Below are 8629 nucleotides of genomic sequence, written 5' to 3' on the forward strand. Positions count from 1 at the left end.
CCCCTCCCCGCGGCGCGGGCCCGCCCCTCAGGTGTGCGCGGGCGGCGTGCAGCCGTGCAAACAGGGCAGGGGGTGAGTCGCGCGGGGCGGTGGTACACGGGGGGGTGTAGTTGTATCGGGCCGCTGTGAGGGGAGGGGTGAAAGCAGCAGCTGCTCACGCGCGGGGACTGTACAGGATCAGTCGTGCAAGAGGAACGCTTGTGCAATGGTTTAGTGGTGCAAGGGGATTCGCTGCAGAAGAGGGGTAATAGCGTGAGGAGGGGGGTAGTCGTGCAAAGCGTGAGTTGTGGCAAAGAGCGGTCGCACACAGAATTAGGCGTGCAAGAGGAGCAGGAGTGCAAAGGGCCAGTTGTGCGAGGGGGGCAATACAAAGGCATAGCCGTTGAGGGGAACAGTAGGGCAAAGGATTGGTCACGTGCGGGGGCAATGGTGCAAAGGGTAAGTGGCGCAAGAAAGGAGCCGCAGGGCAAAGGGTTATCTGTACGTGCGAGGGGGCAGCAGTTACCCGTGCAAGGGGAGACGCGTGGCCGTGGGCTGGGGCTTCTGCAGTCTGGGCTGCCAGGCCGTCTCGCACGTTACAGACCGCTCGTTAATTAGGGGCATGCCAAGAACCTTAACGCTTCTCTTTTCCACGCCCGCCGGAAAATAGAAGTAACTCTCGTTTCCATAAAAATGATCCGGTAAAACTCGTTTGGAGAGGTTGGGTTAATGATCTCCTGAAAACCCAGGGGCCAAATAGCCTGTGTAATAATTAGCAAAGCTGCGGTAGCCAGGATGCAACAAAGGCGCGGCGGCTAAAGACCTCACACCTGCTTTTTGGGGATCCAGCTCCTCTGAAACATGGAACATTTTTCCTTCCTCTTTGTGGTGTTGCGGTTTATGGGGTGTTTTTTATGAAGCGGCTCCCGCAGTCCCTGCCATCACACTCCTACTCCTCGGGAGCCAGAGGCCTGTGGAGCATGTAAAGGCCAAGCCATCCTTCCCTGGAGCACAGGCACGTCTGTTCTTGAAGCCCGTGTCTAGGTAAACACAGACATAAGAATGGCCCCAAAAAAACTTTTAGGAAAAGTTGCCATTCCTGCCCATTGTGGCGGTTTGCCTGCGACTGGTTCTTTCTGGGCAGAACGAATGCCCACACGGCCCAATTATAGGCTGGAAGACAGGCCAATTCAAGGACAGAGCACTATTTTCTTATTGCAATAAAAATATCGCCTACGATATGACAAGGAACGAGCTGGTGCTAATGTGTATCGTTGTCTGTTGGTGGATGGAGTCACAACAGCGTAGTCGCATGTCCTAGGATCCATATTGCAAACAGGGAATGAAAGATCTTCAGCTCACAGCAGAGGGGATTTGGGTTTGTTTTTTTTTTTTGATTCGGGGCGATCTGAGCTCTCTCCCCGATGCGACTGTGGCCACAGTACGTAGCACAGCCTGATGCTACGTGATGGCCAGGAGTTTGCTTCTGTTTGAATATTGCATAGCATTACAGCTGTCGTCTTGCAGTATTTCTTTGATCCCTGAATGCCTCCGTCTTGAGAGCGGGGAACCCAGGTCCTATTTCAGGACAGCCAGCGGGGTCCAACTTCCAGTGGATGTGACTTTCTGACTTCTAACTGCAATGGGGTGGCCGAGTGCAGCTACAGCCAACAGGAAGCAGTGGGGAAAGATGATGTGCTAATTGCTGCTGAAAGGCAGGGTAGGTCCTTCTGTGCTGGAAATGAACATACCCATGAATCAACGGTCCTGTTCGCTGGAGTTCAGAGATGCGCGGGGCACAAGCAGGCGCTTGGTGATATTTCATGTCTTCAAAAAATGAGCAGTCTACAAAGCAGGAAGCACATTAAAGTATTTAAGATGTGCTGCTTTGGCAGCGGCAAGGAAGCAGTGAAGGGAAACTGAAAGCGTGAGTCATCTGCTGGGCTTAAATGGTGCAGAAGGCCTGTGTGAGGCTCTCTGCAATGGAGTGAATTGCATCCGAAGTGAATAAAAGCTCACCCAGCAAACAGAATAGCAATTAATATTGCACACTGGTAAACAAGCTTAGAGGGAGCGCTGCGTGCGCCTTGTAAGCAGACTTCCTCATCTGGCTGTGCCACGGATCCATCGGCTGGCATTATGGATGGGCCTGATTGCCCCAAATCAGTTCTCTAGCAGCGGCTCCCATTAGGGAAGAATGCTGTTTATCAGAGTAGCAATTAAGTGGATTCTACTGCACCACGAACTAGGTGATTTATAGTCATTAAACATCAGTTTGAAAAAAAAAAATCCTGTAGTAGAGCTTTCCAAAAATAGGCAATTGATTCATTTCTTAAATTAAGAGCAAACAACCCACGTCGTCATGAAGACTCTCGGCGAGCAGAACAGCAGCATGGCGTGGCTAATGGAAATATCGGATCGGTGGCAATCCAATGTCCTGCTGGGGTTACAGCGAAAATAAATATCAGGTCTCTGGCAATGGAGACTCCTGCTGTTACATTTTTATTTCCTACAACAACAAAATAAATCTAAGAAAAACATTACCGCCAAAAAAAGAGAGAACGAGAAAGAGTTTTCATTATTTTCCAGAGATGAAAAGATTTAAACGTAAATTTATTACACAATCCGCTAGGTGGCACCTTCCAGCAGACTTCTGTTTCCTTAGGTAGCAGCCAAATTATCAAAGAAAACATTTAATTTAGAGAGTAGGTTCCAGCTTCTGAGCCTAAATACGTGTTCGGGCGGCTTGTACTTTCTTTTTAATTAGCTCCGCCAATTTGTCACCGGCTTATTTCCTTTCAGAAATGCTAATGTTTCTATTGTCCCTTCATATATTCAGAGGCTACAAAACCATGAATTCACTTTTCTTCTGTCTTTTGAGCTAAATGTATTCTCTGCCTCATCACTGAATCACCTCCAGTGGTGTGGGGAACAGTACTTGGCCCATTGCTGAATAATGCATCGCCACTAAAATTGTACAACAATAAAGAAAGATATACAGGACGCGGCACTTTCTCTATGAGATGAGTTACAAAACTACCCGGCCCCTGATTTAAGACTGCAGTACTATTCACCGGCTTGTACTTCTGCATACAACGTGCTCACTCCTTGGCTCGTACAAACACGATTTCCACGGGGATGTGGAAGAGCACACAGCCTTGCAGGTACACGCGCGCAGGATTGCAATCTGCTCTTGGCAGAACACATAAAAAAGACGTGACAGCACAAAGTTTGCAAGTTAAAACTAAAGTAGGAGCTGCCCCGTCTCATGTTCAAATTTAGGACCTGGAGTCTGCTTGCTATATTCAGTGTTTGTTTCGTAAGCTGACTTCGGAGGAGTTGCACCGGTTTCAGCAGAGAGCAGGATTTATCCCGAGCCGCGTGTAAATCAATGTTGTGGTTGCTTTCTGGATCACTACATCATTTAAGAAGTTTTGCTGAAGATAGACAGACTGCTGCCTGTTGGCAAAGATGCTGAAAATGAATATTCCTCTCTTTAAACTTAGACCTGAAGTCCAAACCACCCACTCTACTCATGCTGTAAGGAAACCCCAGAGTGGTTCCTGCTGTCCCACCAACCTCAGACAAGCCACATAGGAGTTACACGGGCATAAATGAGAATTGAATTTGGCCCTCCCGGTTATTCGTGCATTGCTTTATGTGGACGGCAGCGATTCTTACACGCGATTTGGTGGGGTACGAGCTTTGGGCAGCATAAAGGCATAAGTGTTATTAGCCTCTTCACATCGCTAACAGGGCAGGCACAAAGGGCCTGACCCCTGTTGGCATCACTCTGCTGAAATAAATGGCCTGATGCACGCCACCAAGAGATCTGCCCAGAAAAGCAGGTTTGAAAAGCAGCTCCTACCTCTGACTCCTGCTGGGAGAAGGCTTTTCGACCTCTGCTGACATCCCTCCCACCTGGTCACAGGTGTCAGTCCAGAGCCCAGGAGCCCTGGCCCGCTGCACATTTCCGCGCTCCAGACAGCTCCGGGGTCACTCCTAGCCCTGCCTGGGCCTCACCAGGTCAGCTTGTTGTTCCCACCTCTCCACCCTTCATCCCACCCACAAAGGCCTGGATGCGGAGGGTCTATGCAATCAAGGAGGTGTTATTTCCAGAACGAGGGACCCTGTGTTCAAGGCATAGAAGGGAGCACCCCCCAAAGAAGGTCATTTCTTTCTGGATCACCCAGAAAGAAGGAAAAACCCTCCAAAGAAGGCCATTTCTTCCCTTGCCGCTTCCCCAGAATTTAATGGCAGGTTTAGAGGGTGGAAGAAATGCTGCACTCAAATTTTTGACTTGTTGCTTGCAACTCTGGCAGGATTCATTGCTTACATGTGGAACAAAAATGGATTTTGATTTCGGGCTAGGAGGAAAGCACGCAGGTGTCAAATCCTTGACGGGTAATGCAATCCGTGTCTCTAGCTGAGGCATGCTAGTGGAAAACATCTGTCTTCTGCTGCTCTCCCACCTTGGGTCATCTGGGTTGGGCAGGCTTTACAAGACAGTGCTCTGAGATCCCCAGTGAAAGGTGCTGTGGGAACAGCCTCGTTAAGAGACGTTAAGTCAATGATGGTGTGCATGAGGCCAAAGAGGCCTGAAGAATATTGCATGTCAGCCATGGGAAAGGGGCAGAAGGGCATCACAAAGGCAGACCAGCATCTCTGGACATATTCCATAATACCCAGAGATGGCATGGAGCTGAGAGAAGGAAGAGACCTGGCTGGGAAGCCCTTTTCTCCTTCCTTCCTTCTTTCTGTCTGTACTTGATGGTAAGTATGATGGTTGCTGATAGGGTCTCCTGTGCAGGGCCAGGTGGCAGCCTTGTGCATACAGGGGAGTGGTGGAAGTGTAAGGGTCCCTTTGATTTCCTTACAGGGATCCACCACATTGCAACTAGCAGGAGAGCCTGAGCCAGGCCATTGCTCCCGTGCCATCCAGGTGAAGGGGGAATGGGCAGAGTGGTGGCTCCATGCCCAACTTCTGCCTCCAAAATGCTGTTCCTTGCAGCCATGACAGCATGGTCCTGGGATACCAAGCTATGCCACGAAATGGGGGAAATGTCGCTCAGTCTCCCAAGTTGATCTGTACTCTGTTTCTGGGAGCTGCCTGTTGTCTGGTGCTCCGCAAAGCCCCGGTCCAGACAGTGTGTCTTGTGCAACGGGGCTCTTGGCACGGCTGCGATCTCTAGCCTCTGCTCTGACATGCACAGACGAACTCTCTCCTGTCTAACCTCTTGCAGCCAGGGCAGTGTGGTTTCCCCCAGGACTTTCTGCAGCCTGGGGTACATGCACACATTGCCGAATGCTGACTTTCATATCTCGAGGCATTTAAAACCCAGCTCCACACTCTTGGTACAGTATGGTGTGCTGCCCCTGCTCTCACCTTTCTGCAAATCTCATCTTACCCAGGGAAAAGCAAAGGCTGTTTCAGCTGCGAGAGACACAACGGTGACACGAAGGGATTTTCTTGATGCCATTTCCTTCCTCACCAGCGTTGGTGCAAGTTCGACGCCAATCTCATGTGAGCAGAATTGATTTGCAGTTTTCCTGATGAAGGACACGGTGGCTCTGCATGGGATTTGGGTCACCTGTTGTCAGGAGAAAAATGCTCCGCTGCTCAATATCTCTGTCACTGTAGCCAGGCTCTGCAAGATTAAGACTGATCACGACCGATGCGCTTTGTGATGTGAAAATGCAAAGACATGAAGAGCTCAGGGAGTGGGAAGGAATAAATGTACTTGAAAAGAAATCATGTGCCTGGAAACCATGGGTAAATTGACATCAGGCTCTTTCCTCCCCCCCAAAGGAGCTGGCAAATGGAGACTTGTGTGAAAATGCTTGGGTCTGTGCCCATTGGCACGGGGAGCACAGGTATAACGGGGAATGGTTTAACTGGTCTGACCGCAGGCCACATGATCGTGACACAGTTCTTCTTACTAGCCCACCTGGATTAGCACTGTTTATTGTGAGCAAATAAATCCCCAAAGTCAATGTCAAAGCCTAGTATGCTCAGTTCAAGCACACACAGACGCGACTTGAAAAATAAATGCTCTTTGGAACCAGCCTTGTTTCCTCTTGTGTAGGGCCAGTATCTAGGAAAAAAGTTTACAGCCTGGCAGAGGGACCAGCAAGGGCTGTGTCCTCTGCCGGGCTGTAATTCCCTAGCTCTTGTGGGAAAAGAGAGGAGAGACAGGAAAGTGATCTAAAACACCAGCAGGTGTGAAAGCAACAGATCTGATGGAGGAGTTTCCTGGAGTCTTGCACTTCCCTGCCCTTAAATTGCCTAGATTTCATAGACTTCATAGACATTAGGGCTGGAAGGGACCTCATGAGATCATCGGGTCCAGCCCCCAAATAGATAAATGAACTGGTCTCTTAACAGGGGCAGGGATTGCTCCCAGCTAGGTGCAGCCCTGAAGGGAGAGGTGAGAGAAGTAATGTCAACTATCTGCACTCAGTGCTGGGTTCTCAAGTAGCTGCTGCAACCTGGGAAAGAAACCGCAGAGTTATTGTAGATCTCTTAAAAGGTCAGCTCAGCATGTGCTGGTGACCAAAAAGGCAAATAAAATGAAAAGGGAACTGCAAACATCATATCACTATACAGATCCATGGTGCACTCACTTCTTGAATCCTGCACGTAGTTCTGGTCTCTGCATTTCCCAAAAAAGGATGTAGTGCAATTTGAAAAAGTACAGAGATGGGGTATGGAGCAAGTGCCAGACCAGGAGAGACGACAAAAAGGCTAGGGCTCTTCAGCTTGGGAAGAAGGCTGCAGGGGGATATGATAGAGGTCTATACAATCACCAAGCGAATGAGGAATTGTTCATCACCAAGTCCCAGAATACCAGAACAAGCTGGAACGAGCAGGAAAAAGGTTTAAAACTCACAAGAGAAAGTACTTTTCTATGCAGTGTGTAGGTGATGTGGAATTCATGGCCACAGGAGGTTCAGAACGGGACCAGACAGATAGATCCATTAATAGCAATTAAGCAGAACAGTTGGAGAAGTTTCTTCTGGCATATCTGAACGAACGATGGTGGATGTCGGGGAGGGTAATAAACGGGACAGAGTACCAACATAGTCCCTGGATTTGCTTTTCCCAAGGAAAAGCTCCTCTAATGTTTCCCCAGGTGATAAGCTGGATGCCCGAACAGGCTGCCTTCATCTCTTATATGCTGGGCATGAGGCATAAAATAACCAGAGCAGCAGAAATCCTCACTCTAGTGTGCAAGGCAACTCGGTGAGTCTCAAAAAAGTGATGTTGCTTAGTATTAACGCTTCTAGTTTCTTTATGGTAGCACATAGATGTCTTAGCCAGGGGCAGGGCTCCATTGTGGAAGGGGTTGTGCATATTCATTAATTATGGGGCAGTGATTCTTCCCCTCTGTTCAGCACTGGTGAGGCCATACCTAGAGTCCTGTGTCTAGTTTTGGGCCCCCCACTACAGAAAGGATGTGGACACATCGGAGAGAGTCCAGTGGAGGTCAGTGAAAATGGTTGTGGGGCTGGGGGACAGGACTGGTGAGGAGACAAGGAGGGAACTGGGCTGATTTAGTCTGGAGAAGAAATGACCAAAGGGGACTGAATAGCAGCCTTCAACTCCTGCAGGGGGGCTGCAAAGAGGATGGAGCTGGACTGGTCTCAGTGGGAGCAGATGACAGGATAAGGAGCAATGGTCTCCAGTTGTAGCAAGGGAAGCTGAGGTTGGATATTAGGAAAAAAGCCTTTCTCACTGGTGGAGCACTGGAACAGGTTACCCAGAGAGGTGGTGGACTCTCCATCCTTGGGGGTTTTTAAGGCCCAGCTCAACAAAGCCTTGGCTGAGATGATGTAGTTGGGGCTGGTCCTGCTTGGAGCAGGGGGTTCGACTGGATGTGACCTCCCGAGGTCCCTTCCAGCCTCATTTTCTATAATTCTATGAGTTTATACATCTCAGAAGAGACAGATCCTGCCCCAGCATGTTCTCAGCCTGAACAGACAGGACAGAAGAAGAGTGGGAGGGAAAGTGACTTGCCAAGGGTTATTGAACAGACCAGTGGCAGAACTGGGAACTGACTCCATGTCCTGTGCATTGCCCCATAGACCCCTTCATGTCATCAGAAACGAGGTGCTGCCACAACCATAGCAAGCGCCTAGCCCAGGCGCCCCAAATGCACTCCACATCTTGCAGGAAGCCTGACTGAGAGCTCTTGCCACTGCTCCAAAGCAGCCATGAGACTGCGTGCCTGGTAGTGCGGTCTGCCTCCCAGGAAAGAGGAGGTTCTCTTTAACAGGGAAGCCACCCAGGCAGAAGAGCTTGACCAGGAATTTTTGGGTCAGCTCACCGAGGTAGCAAAAGCTAAGGATGTGGTAGTCATGGGGGACCTGAACTTCCCAGACATCTGCTGGGAAGAGCAGTCGGCCAGGTCCGAGCGCTCACGTAGGTTCCTGGAGAGAGTCTAGGACCTTCATCTAACCCAGGAGGTGCACAGCCTCACCAGGGGGGATGCCTTGTTGGACTTGGTGTTGGCCACGGGCGACGACCTGGTGAGGGGGCTGCGGGTGCTTGACCCCCTGGGCGACAGTGACCACTGCCTGCTTGAATTCACCATTCAGCGCAAGGTGGCAAAGGCAAGCAGTCAGGTGGTGGCCCTAGATTTTAGGAGGG

The sequence above is a fragment of the Gavialis gangeticus genome, unplaced genomic scaffold (genome assembly GCF_001723915.1).
Source record: "Gavialis gangeticus isolate Ggan-Ray unplaced genomic scaffold, GavGan_comp1, whole genome shotgun sequence".
Lineage (NCBI taxonomy): Eukaryota > Metazoa > Chordata > Crocodylia > Gavialidae > Gavialis > Gavialis gangeticus.